Source organism: Struthio camelus, chromosome 1, assembly GCF_040807025.1.
Source record: "Struthio camelus isolate bStrCam1 chromosome 1, bStrCam1.hap1, whole genome shotgun sequence".
Classification (NCBI taxonomy): domain Eukaryota; kingdom Metazoa; phylum Chordata; class Aves; order Struthioniformes; family Struthionidae; genus Struthio; species Struthio camelus.
The window spans coordinates 191,931,534-191,949,433 of record NC_090942.1 but is presented as its reverse complement, the minus strand read 5'-3'; positions in this window follow the sequence as shown (position 1 = coordinate 191,949,433).

Genomic DNA, 17,900 nt, shown 5'->3' with positions numbered 1-17,900 from the left:
AATCTGAACTTCACCAGCTTGAATTATAACATTAATATCCCTTCCTGCATAAGCAGCTTGGCTTTCACATCTGTGCTGGAAAGCAAATGAGAGCTAGACTTTCTTCCTACCACTGGATCTGCATGTAGAGACGTAAGAGGGGTCATTTCTAAGCAGGTAACATGTAATCTGTCTCCTGCCCCAAGCTATGCTGGATTAGCCTAACATTGTAATTAAAACCCATCTTACCTGCACCTTTAGATATAGATCCACTTTAGTATCAGTAGGAAAAAAGCTATCTTTGTTTAAGGCACATCTTCCCCTCCCAAATGTGTCGACTATCCAAGTAGACTGCAATAATTTATCTTTCATTTAATGATGAACATTTCCTAATAACTAATATCAGAATATTAATATGATTTTCTGGAATTGTCTTGATTAAACTGCTGTAAACTACGTTTTCATACGAAATATGGTGATTTCATTATTCAAAAGACACAGAGCTGGCATAAATTCCGATAATTCCAGAGAGGGGGGGGGGTTTATGGAAATGAAAACTTATCTCATTATTTATGGTGGCATATAAAAATAATTGATTGAGTTTAATCAGGAGCATTGAAATAAATACTTTTAATTTAGTTTGAAAATGTTGATTTTTGTCTCCAGTTAACAAAAACCTACAATAATGTAAGAAACACGGTAACATGCTTCTTTGTTGTTTGGCAGTCACTAGCTTTTTGAGGGGTGCCTGGATCAAGCCGTGTGTGTCTAGGCAGGAGTGATGATAAAGAAAACATCATCAGTTCTGCATCACTTCAAAAAGACATGCAGCTCTAGGAACAATAACAGCCTACAATCCAGCTGAGCCTGTTTATGTCAAACTCCCCTTTTCTCCTGCCCACCAACACCTCTTGATGCCTGGATCCAGCAAAACAGTGTAGCTCAAGCCTGGTTTGAAGCATAACCCTTTGAAATGGGACTCCTCGTGTGTTTGCGATTGGCACTTTGTTGGATTTGGGCCCTCGTCTCTGCCCCGGCCGATATGAAGACGACGTGCTCCTCTGCGGCAGATGCTGCCCTAATGACATTGTTGCACCAGCGAATAGCGCTTTGACATGGAGTTTATTGCAAGAATAAAAGGGGCCTAATCCAGCTGCCTCTACTCCCTCCTGCCTTCTCCATCTTTGGGCTTTGCATCCTCACAGAGCCTGTAGTCTTGCAAACCACAGCTCTGCATAGACACCCCTATCTGCATGGTGTGCCACAGCTCGATGTCAGCCCCTGGGCAAGAGATGGTGTCTCCCTTGCTTCTGGCCCAAATGCCACAGTTGGGCTGCTACCTTTATAATCACCAAGCTGACCAGCTGCGTTTTCCCTGTGTGCTTTGAAAACTGAATTTGTCAGAATTGTATAACAAAACCATTCCTCATTTAAGCCATTTCGGAAGCTATTAGCAACTTAGAGAAATAGGGCCTCTATATTAACTATATGTATTTGCATAGGATGTGAATGAGGAAAATTGCATCAGACAGAGAGGAATGAGAAACAGCAGGGGAGTAGGAGGAAACAACTCTAGTGTAAGTACTTAGCTTGGAGTCCAGGGAAGGAGGAGAGGTATGTGTGGATTGGGTAAACTATGTATCAGAGTTTACTTTTAGGGAATGGGATTGCTGACTGTCTGGTAAACACAGTATCCTCACTCCTTATATTCCTTGCCATAGTGAGGGAGAAAAACTATACCCACCTAACTTGGCAATCATTAAGCTCTTGAATGTGGACAGGTTGTGGAACCACACTGAGATGATCCCAGTGGCTGATGATTGTACTTGAGCATGCCTTGTGTGTGAAATGATCTACCTGGGAGGTGTCTGCCCATGCATATGTCTTTTTTTTTTTTTTCCATGGAGAAAAAGTCTACTTGGGATGAGGTTATGATGTACGGTTTGGTTGCTGCCCTTGGCTATGTCAGTAGGCCATGGGAGGAGGAGGAGGAGGAGGAGGAAGAGGAGGAGGAGGAAGAGACTTAGGTTTCCAGGTTCCCAAACATTCAGAGATTTCACAAGGCATAATTAGTACCTCAGTACCATCTCCCCCTAATGAGGAAGACGCTTGCTAAAGCAATTTATTGATAGGCTTTGGACCACATCCCTAAGGAGTTGTTTTAACTGCACTTATTTCAGTTACCTTTTCTAATGTTATAGTAAATATCTCAGTAGTTCAGCGCATAGAAAACTGTGCAAGTCTGTAGCCAGCATTCTAGACAATTTATCTCAATGATAAAGTGATTTTCCCCCAAATTAAAGCAAAACCCGGATGGTCCTGCTGGTTAGTTGGCCACAGAGAAAATAAAGCTGTTTCAGAAAAGTTTTACATTGGCAGGGAGGAAAGGAAGAGGAGTTCTTCACAGATCCTGAGCCTTCAATCGCCTGAAAACAGGGCTGATAGGAGAGTCAAGATTGGAAGGAAGAAGCAGGTGGCACCAAAATCAGGCACATGTCCTGCCTGGGTAGTCTAAATCCAGTGCTGACTGTGAACACAGCAGAACCACGGTCAGCTATTAGGTGCCCCGATCGGTCAAGGCACGCTGTTCTAGTACTGACAGTCTGGGAACTGGACTGTTTTTGTCCTTTAGGTCTTAATCAAAGGATGGGAACTGCTAGCTTCCATTTTTGCCTTGGCTAATAGCTCTAGTTCAGTGTTCTCAAAACGTCAAAAGTTGTAACAACACCGTGGACTGATCACATAGAAGCACATCTCTAGCATTATTTCTGATTTTTCTATAAATCAGACAAATCAATAGCTGAGTCAATTAAAAAGTTCCTGGATGCTCAAAGACACTATATTATTTTGTGTTAGGCAGCTTAGGACGAAATGTCGAACGGGAGAATAAAAAAAAAAGTCAATTTGCACCACTTCTAGACGGAGTACAAGATGTGTGCCACAGTATGTCCTTTAAACTTCTAGAGTGGGACCTGCCTGAAGTGTGCCCCAACTTCCCTCCTGCCTGCACACCTCACTTTTTTCCTTGGAGAAATCAGTATGTAGGGCAGGGTCTTGTGCCTACCCCATTTTTAGAGCAATATAAAATCAGGATGTTAAGAGAGCATGTGCACTGACCGAGGTACACCTTGGTCTCCTAAGTTAGTTGTAGCCTTAGGGTTCCAGGTGAGTCCCGCTGTCCTCATCCCCTTTGTAGCTAGACGGGTCATCAGGATGACCAAGGACAGCATAGGATGGGGGTGAAAGAAACCGACCTTGAAGACGTCTCCTGCGCTATTCTGCTCTCGGGCACCAATGCCCTGACCACCTTGCAGCACCTTGTATTCACAAAGAGTTTCCATGAACAAGCATCGGTGTCACTTATCCTGAGGGCAGCAGCCCAGAGAGCTTGCACTCTTCTTCCTCCCCATTTCTGAGTTTAGGGATCTGATGCAAATTAATGACTGAGAGACAGAAGCACCTTCCTAAATCGTTGCTCAGCTGCAATCTCTTTCCCATTTGAACTGTACAAGAGAGCCAGGGGAGCTTGTAGCATTGAGCTCTGACTGCATGGCCCCCAGACTTTTACGTCGCAGGCCTGGGAGTATGTGTTGAGATTTTTACAGTTCAAACAAGAAAGAAGATATGTGTAAAATTCAGGGTCTAGCCCTGTTTTAACATGCAAAGGAAGTCGCAGTGAGTTTGCCAGATCGAATTATCTCAACACACAGTGGCCATCATGTGCTTCTGGGAGTTTTGCAAATAAATCTGTGGCACTGTGTTGACATGCAAGGCTACCCACATATTGATAAGCTATTTGCCAAAAATAACGAGATTTCAATTTGAATGGCACAAAAATCTGTGTTTGACACTGTCTGAGAGAGCTGCATGGCTAGCACTGATACAACAAGGTGTCTCTGGCAGTACCATTCCCTTGGGAAAGCAGTCTATGGAGATGTCCTACTGAGTATAGCAGCAGATATCCCTTCTGCACAGCAGGGGTGCCTCTGTGGACAGTGGAGCTGGTACCTGCTCTGTGCAGGCCTGTCTGTGGCTACTGAATCAAAGTCCTTGACCTCTGCTCATGGGGAACCACTGCTACACAACTGTTTCTTCTTCTTCAGCACTGGCCCATTTTTCATGTTTCTCTTAATAAAATATCTCATACTCCTGTCCTTTATGCAGGCTGTTCATTTCTCATGAGCCAAGCATCTATCACCTCTCTCACTTCCCTTGGGATAACAGCTTTCAGCAGTTCTCTCTTTTTGCTTGCAATGTTCCCAAGTCCCAACTTCAAAATCTGAGTGTCTCGTTTCAGAGTTTCCTTTCAGTTAGCAGGGTAGATGGTGATCTGCAAATCTATCCTCTTCGAAGTCATTGCTGCCCATGCCCAAATTTCACACTTGAGCAGATGTCATAACCAGCAGATCTAAGTAAGTGAGCCTGAAAATCTTAGGCAAATTGACATAGCTAATTAATGACTCCTGCCTCACCCAAAGACAGGTGTGATGATGTATGTGTCAGAGATGTACTAATATTGTTTACCAGGATGTTGTTATTGATATGCCTGCAGGTGGTTTTTTTACCCCAAATGGCACAAATCATCTTGGAAATATCATTATCCAGGTTTCAGTCTTTAAGGTGAACTTTTTTTTTTCTGATCAAGACCTAAAATAGCTTCTCCATGAGAAAAATCAAGCATTCTAGTGTAAAATATATTTGTGTGTGTGCACATATTTTTATATATATGCATATATATATATGCACATATATGTATATACACACAAACACACACAACAAAAGGTTGAAGCACAATTTTACCATCTCCTGTGCTATATTCTAGCTTTAGTAACTGGTTTGATGATATAAGTAGAACAACTAGCAGGGTATCTGTCCTGAGGAAAAACTGAAGGTTTTTGCAGAGGCTTATTTTGCCCTTTGCAAGGCAGATGATATTTTGAGTTCTCCTTGGCAATGCATATGAACCTGTAAAAGCTTTCTCCTTATTCTCAAAATTCTCTTTGAGCATAAAGGATTTCCCCAGAGAAACTATTAAGAGGAGTATAAAGCTGTCCATCTATCTAACATGGCAACAGACTGTGATGAGGCTCCCTCCTGAGCCATCTCAGGCCCTGAGTGACACCATGCTCCCTTTCGCCCAAGACCTGTAATAAGCTGTGACATCTCACAAGAATGAGGGATTGTGTCCATTCCTTGTGTCCTCCCTGCTCAGGAAGCCTATCTATTTTAACTGATCTTGCCATGCTTTGCATGTCATTGCTTTGGGTTTGTTCCCTGCTTGTCTTGGTAGCCCCTTGGAATGGTTCGGTAGCCCTGCAGCCAGAGCAGAACTGGCACCCCTCTCTGCTGAAGACAAGGCACATAAGAAGTCCTTATGTTCAAGGAAATACAAAATCCTTGCCCCTTTTATCCTAAGAGACAGCATGGTCTGGATGGGCTTTTTCCTAAGGCAGCGCAGGGTTGTGATATCCTGATTGGCCTCCTGCTTAAGATGTCACAGCCAAGTCCATCAGTATTACAGCCTGGAAAGCTGGATACGCCTAATGGTCATATTTCACCTATGCTTGAATTTCGAGGTTTAAAGATTTGCTCAAAGTCCATAGGAGTCAGAGCAGTGAAACAGCTGTATTGTATATATGGCACACCCCAACAAAGCTTTGAGTGTGCCTGTATAGCCACAGCATAGCCCTGTGTTGTGCCTGCCCTGAAAAGAAAATAATAATTTTAATACTGTGCTGCGCTGAGTTACTAAACCCTGACCCACAGCAGAGCTAAACAGCTTGGGATTTGGTGCCTCGTGTTGTCCCAAAACCAGCTCTAGATAACGGGTCTCTCTCCTCTGGTCCCCTGCACGGCGCAGATGCATCCCAGGAGTGCTTCCAGCTACAACCCTCCTCTGTGCCCAATGCGAAACTCCACTCCTGCCGTCGTCTGCATTCCTGCTGAGCTCGCTTGCACCCCTTTGCACTTATACCTGGAAAGAGCGCATCTCTGAGGATAACTGGCTTCCTAGAGTTAATGGGTCAGGGACGGTTCTTATTTAAGCACTTTCAAACTAGCCATTGCACTTCTTATTAGAGTCTCTCTGCTGAGATAACCAGAGAAATATGAAGCCTCCTGTAACCTCTCTAATCAAGTTCTGGTGCAGTATCAATAAGGTGCAACACATCCCTATGAAGCCTTACATTTTCACTGCTCTTTTCATCTGCTTTCAGGTTATGGGCTTGAAAGAAGGATTTCTCATCACTCTGCAGAGGCAGGCTGGAATTAGCCTGTCAGTGACTGGCTTGCATGTGCTCTGGAAATGTAATTTAGCAGGTCATCAGTCTGTAATGAAGACTTAGGTCCCTTCTGACATTTTCATTCGTTTGAGAAGGCTGACTGCTTTGCCTCCTTCCTTTATAGCATGGTTTTTATATAATTGTTCTAACTTACACATAATTACATTAGATCTGGTATTTAAATGCCGTATAGTGCTTGTCTTTATGCAAAAGCCTGCTGCTGTTAACAAACTTAAAAGGAGACGGAAATGTGAGATGCTTTCCCAGCAGTGGTAGACTTCCAGTTTAAGTTACCGCTTCATCCTTTACTCACTCTATACCCTGAAGCCCCAGGAGCACAGTCCTGTATCACTCACAGCTCTGAAATTCTGCGACACTGGGGTGAGGCTTAGCACAGCAGAGTTAAGCAAGTGGGTGAACGCTTGACCTCTCTTGTCTTTGCTCTTACTATCTATATTCACATAACCAGTAGCTTCAAGCTGAAGATCTGTCAAGCTAGTAACTTCTCTAAAAGCTAGCACTCTTGAAGGATGTTGCCTTCTCTTTTGAATGCACTTCATCTCGCAAAGACTTTTGGATTGCGCTTTGTTCATGGGTTTTTATGGCACAAGGAAGATGCTCAGAAGCCATTGGAACAGTGTTTTTCTCCTCGTGACACTTCCAGGCACTCTTGACTCTTCTGTTGCCTCAGTCTTATTTTAAGCGTCACACTGTTAATTTGTGGAAGCGGTTTTTCCTCTGAGCTGAGATTGTCACTTGTTTTTTGTGAACAGTTTATTGTTCTATGCCCTCTTGTTTTTTTAAAAGATACTACAAAGGATGTGGCTGTGAGCATATATAATTTCCTTAAATAGGTCATTCCCACAAGTATGGGGACTTTCACTCTTTACATTTGCAGCTGAGCACCGAAGCAAGCTAGGAACATTGCATGTTCCTGATGAGAGTTCATTAAATTTTATTGTTCGGTGCTCTGCAAATCGCTTATCAAGGACCACAGTCCCAGCCTATGTGGGATTATATAAAATGGGATTAAGAAGCATTTAGCACCAACTACAGGTGAAATATAGGTACTTTATAATTTGTCTCTTGCAGGGAGAAGAACTAGAAGTGGTGATTCTTCTGTACATTTCAGACAGTTACAGTTAAATTGGGCATGCACCAAATGCATAATTTTAGGTAGGGCTGGCTGCTCTGCTGGTTAATAAATGTGTCTCATATTTCTCGTATGTAGACACTCTTTTCATTTATTTTTAATGCTGCTAGCAATTAATCATCTGAAGTGAAGCTTCGCCTGTTATGTCTGCTCAGGTGTAATTACTGAGAAGTTTTGTTTCTCCTTTTATTTGGCTTACAATTTGTACTGAGAGTATACTGTTTGCTCTTCCAGTAAAAATCAACTCAAGTCTTCCCACTTACAACTTGCTGAAAAATAAGTTTGTCTGTGCTTGAGAGGCACTTGCTACAGCTTGAATTTCCCTGTCTTGGTGCCTCCAAGAGCAGGCAGTTTCTCTAAGGCCGATTCTGTGCCGTTAGTGCTTTTAAGAAGACTTAAATGGTGTGTAAACTGATCAAGCACTTCTAGCACAGTGTAGATGGGACCATAGATGTGGTCTTAATTGCTGTTTTTAAACCGTTGAAACAATCTGAGCCAAATAGCATGAACTTCCCACCCTGTGCTTCAGGTAAGACTAAAGGACGTGGGACCAAGGTAGTCTCACTTCCAAGGTCTCAACAAGACTGGTTCCTACAGCAAATCCAAGGACTGCTCTAAATAATTCACTCTTTTTTTACAACCTTTTTGGTGTCTTCCTGGTGGTCAGGGTAGTTGGGTTGGAAGAACTTTCAGGCCAATTTTCAGGCCAATCTTCAGAAATGCTCATTCTCTAATAAAAGGTAGGAAAAGGAACTGCGAGAGGAGCTGTACTGCAGAAATCCTTCCAAATTCAGTGTGAGAGGCTTTAGGATTGCTTTCTGCCACTGCACCAGTGTTAAGTAGCCTGAATAGGTGTGGGAACTCTCTTCATAGATTTAGGAGGAAAAACCCAACAGATATACTCATTTCCCTTCAAATATTACAAAACTAGATTTGAAATCGTCTTCTTCCACAAACTGGACAAAACGATAAACGACTTCTTTTTTTCTTCTCTCTCCCTCTGACATGTTTTTCTTGCATATCTCTAACTGCAGCACACACTGTAACCACCACCACATTTTCCTCTGTTGAATTAACGAGATCTTATGCATTGCATTTGCAACCAGATGACTCCCTCTGATACAAGGGAAAGGTTGTTTCAAAATCTCTTAAGAAGCAGGTTATAGAAGTTGTGCATGAGATGCAAAGAAAACTTTACATGAAATAATAGAAAAGGAAGATCTCAGGGTTCAAGTGCTCAAAGGGTAATGCAGTCTCTCAAAATCAGTCTCTTTGTTTGATATTGAAATAGCTTTCATGTGTGACAGGAGAGAATTAGTCATCCTCCTTTAAAATGAAATGATCGCTGGCCACCTGCTGTTCTAGCTGTCACGAACTGTCCTCTATTTCAGTTTAAGAAAACAAATCTGTTTTTAGACTCTTAGAGCTTAAAAACATAATAATCAAGATGAATAACCTCTTGGTTTTCCACTCAGGTGGAAGGGATATCAGCGGTGCAATGTGTTATTGTGGTGCTTTGGGTATGCTAGTTAAATAGAAGGTTGCATGGGTCCTCTGGGGAACACTGGAGCTTTAGCACGTAGTGGAGATTCATGTAAAACCATTTTCAGCCACCCTTAGGCTCATATTCAGGCATAGCTTTGAGGTCAGAGGGGTGAGTAGGAAGCAGAGGTTTGAGTGCTGTGAGTACTAGAGGTGAGAATCCTGCATCTCTCAGGGAAACGGATGGGGATTCCCATGCTCTTTGCCAGTCTGGTCTCACTGTGACTAACCCAACGCATCCTCCTCAGGGCTTCTCCTAATATTTTCCGCTGTCTGTGTTTGTCTGCTTTGTCTAAATTAGCAGAGTCTTTAACTATTAAGGATGGAAGCATAATACTTGAATGCTAAATAGTGCTCTGTTAGTCAAGCAAAACTTGTTATCTTTTATAGTGCAGCTAGAGAGAAACAAAAACTACAGCTATAAATAAATTTAGTGAATGAGAAACACTTATGAGAGGACATATGAGAATCCTTAAAGTACACAGTAAATATTCTTTGATGCCCTTCTCTGCAAATAACCCTGATACTGAGGCACTCATAAAAATGAGTTAATCTGATAACTGAAGAAGATATAAAAAATTGAAGTCTGGAAGTGCTAAAGAATAATGGCTATGCTGAGCCTCTAAAGTTGGGGCTGTACATGCCACAGCCTACAGGAAAGGGTAAGAAATGAATGCCCTCCTTATTTGCAGTTAGTCAGGCTTAGCAAATGATCTTTCAACAGCTCTGAGGCCTGCAAAGCTTTTCCAAGCATCAGGCTCTTTATGACATTGTATTTAGTAGCCTCTTTGGTCAGAGGCTGAGAGTACTGGAAAGACTCTCTGAGTCCTCTAATTCAGATTCTTCTTAACCAAACAGCAAAGCAAAAAGGCAAGAAACAGCATGCAAAAAGAAAATTACCCATGAGGGAAAGAAGGACTAAAATCTCATGTCCAGGTGCTCTTCAGGACAGAGTTGAAGCTGATGGAGGTGGCTACGTAGTGGATTTCATCTCTGTGCTTTGAATGGAAAATATCTATAGAGAAGGGTTCCAGCAGACTATGGCCTGGTAGCCATGGTGATAATATAAATCATCACTTCATTCCCTCTGTGCTACATCTGTCTTCATTTTTCAGGGCCCTAAAAGAGGAAGGTGATAACATTAGACTATTCCCTCACTAGTTTCTGGCAAAGCTGTTTTGGTCCATTATTTTTTCAGTTTACTGCTCCTCTTGTTTACCAGATAGGATTTCAGCCTGCTTCCATGTGTTGTGTTTGGGCCAATCTGTCTTAAACCAGCGCTTCTTTCAGAGCAGCAGTGATAGCTGCGGCACAAAGATCAGCAGTGGCCAGCTGCCCGAATATTTACCGCCTTCTCCACAGGATTTTGAAGCTGCTCCTGCATCCTCATCTGCTAGAGAGGTGGTGTTATCAGTATCCCACTTAGCATGCACAAGGCCAGCGTGATTACATCTGCAGAGCAGTCACTGAAAGCTGCCTGCATGTAGATACAGTCTGCAGGTAAATTCCTCAGGCAACATGGGTTGCTGCAGCGAAACTCTGTGATGCAAATGGAAGTCACTCGAGCTGCATGCAGTAACACAACTTGCCTACTGTAGGGCCGAGCCTTTACTTCCTCATCACTGAAGGTACTGCTGACAATGAGAGGGCAGGGTGGTTTTTTTTTTGCCAAGTCCAAGCTCTTTCCCTTCAACCCACGCACATTGGCAAGCTTTGTGCATCAGCAAAGAGGGAAATCGACTGTGGTACTATGAGAGACAGAAAAAAAATCAATGCAGTGTAATTATCAGCAGTTACAAGCCAATAGGCAAGATCCTGCACTGCATCAAAAGCAAAATCATGGAGTCCAATATTGGAACATTAATGCCAGCTGAATGTTACACCTTTGATCTTGATCTATACTCAGTTTCCTGTGTTATTATTTCCTGTACTATTTGTTGTAGTAGGCAGAAAACAAGGCAGAGGTCCAGTTTGCCCTACTTTTCTGCCATTTTTAATAAGCAGCAATGCACTGTTGTCAGTAGCATTCTAATAGCTAGGGTAGTCAACAGGAAGGAAGCTTTATTGAGCCTCAAAATCACTTGCTTTTGCTGTCAGCCATGTCATAAAAACGGGCTGAGCTCTGTTTTAGACCTAGCTAGGGTTTGTTCCCCCTTATGAATGTGTGTAAGCATCTGAAATGAGGGTGTCAAGAGGATGGGGCCAGACTCTTCTCACTGGTGCCCAGTGATAGGACCAGAAGGCTATTCTATAACCTCCCTCCTCACAGAATCACAGAACAGTTGAGATGATCTGGAGATCATCTAGTCCAACCCCCCCTCCTCAAGCAGGGTCCTCTAAAGCACATTGCCCAGGATCACGTCCAGGCGGGTTTTGAATATCTCCAGGGAGGGAAACTCTAGAACCTTTCTGGACAACCTGCTCCAGTGCTCTGCCACCCTCACACTAAAGAAGTTTTTCCTCAGGTTCAGGCGGAACGTCCTGTGGTTCAGTTGGTGCCCTTTGCCTCTTGCCCTGTTGCTGGGCACCACGGAGAAGAGTGTGGCCCCGTCCTCTTGACACCTTCCCTTCAGATACTTATATACATTGATAAGGTTACCCCCCTCAGCCTTCTCTTCTCCAGGCTGAACATGCCGAGCTTTCTCAGCCTTTCTTCAGAGGAGAGATGCTCCAGTCCTCTAGTCACCTTCGTAGCCCTTCACCGGACTTGCTCTAGCAGCTCCATGACTCTCTTGTACTGGGGAGCCCAGAACTGGACACAGGACTCCAAACGAGGCCTCACCAGGGCTGAGGAGAGCGGGAGGATCACCTCCCTCCACCTGCTGGCAACACTCTGCCTAATGCACCCCAGGAGACCATTGGCCTTCTTGGTCACAAGGCCACATTGCTGGCTCATGGTGACCTCGTTGTCCACCAGCACTCCCAGGTCCCTCTCTGAAGAGCTGCTTTCCAGTAGGTCAACCTCCAGCCTGCCCTGGTGCCTGGGATTATTCCTCCCCAGGTACAGGACCCTGCACTTGATTTTGCTGAACTTCATGAGGTTCCCCTCTGCCCATCTCTCCAGCCTGTCCAGGTCCCTCCGAATGGCAGCACGGTCTTCTGGGGTGTCAGCCACTCCTCCCACTTTAGTATCATTGGCAAACTTTCTGAGGGTGCACTCTGTCCCTTCATCCAGGTAAATGATGAATAAGTTGACCAGCTCCTCTAATCATAAGAGATTTTCCCATTTCCATGATAAACATGTGCATGCTCAGTAGTTTTAAAGCTATTTATTAACCCACTTGTTCTTTAACCAATGCCTTTTTTTTTCTTTAAGCAAATCGTTTCTCTATCCTGTCTGGGTTTAACGTACCTCTCATTTGTCACTCTGCAAAGATACACAAATCAGAGTACTCCTTCCTCCCATAAGATAAATTGGCTCTTGCAATTGGCCAGCTGGACAGTGCTACTCTTTATCTTAATTCTGATCTTAAATTATTGAATACTGATGACCAGATTTTTATCCTGTTCTCCAGAGTCTTGTTCAATACCCTGGATATCTTTAATTCCTTTTCCATTAAGAAGTAGTTAGCTCCAAGTGAACAGCAGAAATATTTGCAATTAGTCACTATAAAGACCTTTCCAGGGCCAGGTGACTTAATGCATTTCCTTAATTTCTAATAATACTCTGCCTTTAGTGAAGAAATTGCAGCCCTGCTTTCACTTACTCTTCCATTTAGTACAAACTCACATTATTAGCCTTCGGGGATTTTATTTTTTATGAATAAATCTTTTAAAAAAAGCTTCAGCGATTACAAGACCGGTAAAAAATATCATACAATCTGATGGGCTTTTTGGCTATTTGGTGGAGAAATCTGCCAGCCATTCCGTTTAGAAGTAATTGACCCTACTATTACTCAGCACACGTTATTCCATTGTTCTACAGTCTTTACCTAGGACATTAAAATCTCCCTTAATGATACAATTATTAGTAAAGCTCTCTATCTAATAACATGCCTAAATACCTGGAACAGCCAGATCTCATCACGAAATTATATAGCAGATTCTCAGCCCAGTAAAACCTCTCTTTCCTTTTTTTTTTCGGTGAGCTTGAGACAGATACGATTTTGCCCATGCTGCTGTTTCCATCTTTGCATTTTTACACTCTGTTCCTTTGCTGATGCACCCTACTGCCTTAAACTCTGTCTCTGTCTCCCTGCACACTACATTTCCTCAATACCTCTGTTTTAGAGGTGGCTGCTACTTTACCACATGCTGTTAATCCCAAGCGTATCCGCATCTTCATCATGCACCAACGGCTTGACCTTGCCCAGTTTGTTTGCCATGCCTCTTGCATTAGTACACAATGACGAAGTGTTTTCTTACCAGCCACACTCAATAACCTAACCATGGGAGATATAGTCCTTTAAAAGCACTATCAGCTACTTGACTTTGGTTCCTATCAATATGAATAGTTTCCTCCTCATGCTGCCCATCCTCCTATGCAGTATGCTCCACTACCTGTTGCCGTATTCTTGGTTATCTCATTTGTTATTCCTGAGTAGTAAAACCAAGACCAATTCCCCCCTTCATCTTTCTGCTTTAAGCCCTGTCTAGGAGCCATGTGAACCCTGTTTTGCAGGAATTCAGGAGCTTCTTCACCAAGCTGTGCCCTCCTTCGTGACTGCCTCCCCACAGCTAATTTCCTCTACATGTTATCAGATCTACTTTTCTCACTCTTCACTTTGCAATAAAAACATGTAACCCTTTAGACTGTATCTGAGGATGTTCCGCTTTGCAGGCAATGCGATAACAGAGTTCACAGCTGAGCACAAAAGTATTAACAGAAAAACGGTATCTTTGTCTTAAATGACACCCTGACTAACTGTAGCAAAATCCCATTTGTGTACTGGCCACATCAGAGGAAGCCTTTTCTTTTTCAGGAGTGTCCTGTACAGAGATTGTTCATTTTAACCCCCAGTCTACCACTATTTGACACAAATTTAGCTTCTCCTTTTACTGTTGAAACTGTTGCTTACAAAGTGGCAAAGAGCTGCTTATATTAAGGACATGTCTTCAATGAAAAGTGAGCACACAAAAACTTCTAACTGTGTGGCCTTGTCCACTTTGGCGCTCGTAAGCCTGTGGCTTGGGTTGGACTCCTGGCTCTGCTCAGAAGCTGTGCCAATCCATGGTTATCCTTGCATTGAGGAAAAACTTGTTTGGAAGCACCATTACTTTTCCAGTTTGGTAAATTAAGCCATGACCAGAAAATGACATGAAAACAAATTTGCAGACCTGGAGCTGGGATCATGAATGAAACGCTCTGGTTATAACCGCCCTAAAATAACACCTCGGTAGAATATGAAAGTGATACATTAATATTTTGTTCCCTGTTTTAGGTGTCTGCTACCCACTGTACTTGGGTGAGAAGTGATGTGAAGGAGCGCCAGTAGCATTTTATGTTTGGGGACTTGCATGGTGGACTGATGCAAAAACAGGAGTAGGGTATCCAGGCTGTTGGTATTTCTTGCACTTACCCAGCTCATCAAATGCAGCTGAACTTTAAAGAGCACATAACACCAGCAGAGGTGATGGAATTGGGTCCACGTAGACCTTTAAAACTGTTTCAAGCTACAAGTCCTCTGTAAAGAGATATCAGTCAAACAACCCTGAGGTTCAGCCCAGACTCCCTGTGCAACACTTCTGCTCTAATTTCTTTTTAAGAGTATAAGCATCTTACATGCTGTTCAGGGTAAGCCAAATAAATAAGCAAATTTGCCGAGTTTGACGCATGGCAGTATTGCAGCTGGTTTGAAATAAAGAAGCTTCAGATAGGCTGCTTCTGTTTCCGGCATACTGCATGGGGCCAGGGGGACAAAGTTGGGTCACTCTGAACCAGCCACGCCAGGTGCAGGAAGAGCGATGAGTTAGCATCTCCTGCTGATAAACTCGGGGTACCATGGGGCTACATTGTTCCCTATACTTATCAGATTGAACCACATTTTTTTTTGCCATCGCAAAGATCTTTCTTCCACTAGCTAAGTAAGAAAATAAGGTTTATACTTGATAAAAAATACTTATTATGCAAGCTTTTCTTTATTAGTGGCAATACTACAGTGGCATTCATGTACCCCAAATTTAGATGTCTAAAAATCAGATAAGTCTAGACTACTCCCCTAGACTTGATTTCCAGTGTATTACAACTAACTGTTATCATCCTGTTAGTATTATCTTGACAATGAATAAATCATATTATTTCTGTTTTTCACAATATTGTTCTCTTAAACCTCCTCTGTGTTAAACAAATGCGTGCACACGCAGGTGTACACATGCACACACAGACAGAGGTCTATTACAAAATTTTCTGCAGAGATTCTCACCAGCTAAAAGCATTATAGTCACCACCATAATGAGGTGAGTCACTCTCTAAAGTTTCTTTTCTCTGCACCAGCTGCGAAGGGAGCCAAGGGAGTCACCCCTGTTTAAATATAGCTTTTAAATTCGCAAGTCATGGCAGAAGAGTTGCACTTTAAGTTTCCCTGATTTAAAAGCAAGCAGTTCAATTTTATTTATTTTGGAATAGTACAGTACACTCTGCATATTGGCTCTCCTATACAAATGAGTGACTGATTTTTTTTTTTATTATTTATTTTTACCTTTCAACTTCTTGATTGTGAGAGTTTCGGCAGGTAAACCTGCATGCCTGCGTAAATCTTTTCCTTGCCGTTTGAAGAACACTCCGACTTGCTTCTTCGATTTATTAGTTCAAACTTTTTGGCCCTTTATGGAAAACAGTTAAATCGTCATTCCTGTTACTTTATTATCTAACTTTTAGACATCCTCAACCCATCCTGAAGTAAAGCACTGGGGAGATGACTTTATGCTGGAGCAGTGCAAGACTTTGTTGTAAGGAAGGTTTTCGATTACAGTCCCATGGTTTGTGTTTTGGGAGGCTACTGGCACTGACTTTGTGTGTGTTTATATTCGGTGGAATTCAGGTCAGTTATTTTATAAATTTACGCCAGTGGAAACAACCAGTGCTCTGATTTGCTGCAGGGCGAGCCAGGCAGGAAGACCTAAAACTGAAAACAGCAGAGTCCTTATGAATCAAAGCTTTGTGGGAAAACATTGTTTAGACAATTTTTGCTTCCACAGACAAGGAGTTAATGCAACTAACCAATAAACCAGTCTAGAGGGCTTTGGGATTAATGTTAGGACATCCCTTGATGTTTGCAGAAAAAACTTGCGGGCAAGCAAGCAAGATTAACTGCAACATTGAAGTCTATTACTCTGTGAAAGCACTGGGAAGTTTCTCACACAGTTTTCAAGCCATCTATAGATAAAGGGACAACTGATGCTATAATTTTATCCTCATAGCTTCAGTTTGAAGCTCAAACGTTTATGCAATATTGTCTTTATCTCTTCTTCCTCTGTAGCCCACTGATTTTTAACTTTTTCTTACTGAAAGTTCTCTGTTTGGGATTGAACTCTATTACCATTTTTCTTCCTGAATATTTGATTGTGATACTAGATTTAAAACGTCCTAAATGATGCTTGCCTGTGCCTAGGATGCTGTTAGCTCAGCTCAGGATTCATGGGTTTGTGTGCTGGTAGATTTGATATATGAGAAGCATTTGTCCATTTAGCTTTCTGCACTTCATAAGGCTGTGGATTTCTTTGCTATGCGTAAGAGATGTCAAGCTGCATCAGAGCTGTGGTGACTCATTGGCTTAACGCTGCCAGAACCAGAAGCAACCTTCAGATGAGATTTTTCAATTAAAAATCAGAAGAGATATAAGATTTATGCTTTTAACAGTGAAGGTGGTTCATCATTGGAAAAGAACTAGCCCTGGAAGCAGTGAATTTTTCATTTGTGTTTGCAAATTAGCGCTGGAGGTCTTTCTGGAAGATATGCTGTAGCCAAAACCAAGTTGTTGAGTTTAATACAAGAGTAACCGAGTAAAATTAAATAGGCATACGATAGAAAAACATGGGCTACATGAGACAATCTTTTCTGTCCATTTGTCCTACATTCAGAAGAATAAAGTCTGTAGGAACAGAAAATACTAGATTTCTCAGGAGGACAAGGACTACCTCTGACTTTCCATCCTCCTTCCCCAGTCATTGGTAGCTAAGAAGTTTTCATGCTGCTGACTTGCTGCCTGAATTTGACAGAGAACACTGGCATAACACTGATTCAGCACAGAAACTGTGTGTTTTCACTGCAGGGCTGGCTTTAGAAAATAGAAGGCCCTCTGCAAAATCAGCATATGTTATGCATGGGAGAAAAACTATGTGGTAGAGTGTGTGGGAAGGCAGCTAGGAAACTCATATTCATCATTTTTTGTTCTGTTTTTTTTTTTTTTTTGTGGCTTAGAAATGTTCAATAAGTTTGAAATAAATTATGACGTACCCTGAATATGCCTTAGTACAGGGCTGTATGCTGGGGGTACGAGCAACTCATTTTTGGTTTCGTTGGCCTGGCTTGTTTATGTCTCTAAATTTGTTATTCACATGGCTCAAATCCCAGAAGGTGTTTTATAATCTCTTTTTTAGGATCATTATGATCTCCTGTTCAGTTTTCTATCCTGGAAGAGGATCAGATGGCAGTGATATAAACTCATATTTTGTTCAGGACCTGGTTTGGCCTTTGTCGAGCTGCAGAGGGACTTCCTCTCTATGGTGATGTTCCCTCATGAGCTTTTTTTTTTTGCTGGGATGGTATAGACATTTTCATTCGGGTAGCATTTTTCTTTCATAATTCCCAATCTTACCTCTAATTTATCTGTCAGGTTTTTCTCTCCTGAATGGCCACCAGAAGGCATCAAGCTGAAGGGAGAAATCCCACCGTCCTCCATCTGTTCTAGAGTTCATGTCTCTTATAATTAGCAGATTTATGGGAACTGAAGAAAAGACCAGGTGTTCAGCAGCCTGAGTTGCAAAGATAAAGGCTCTTCTCTCCA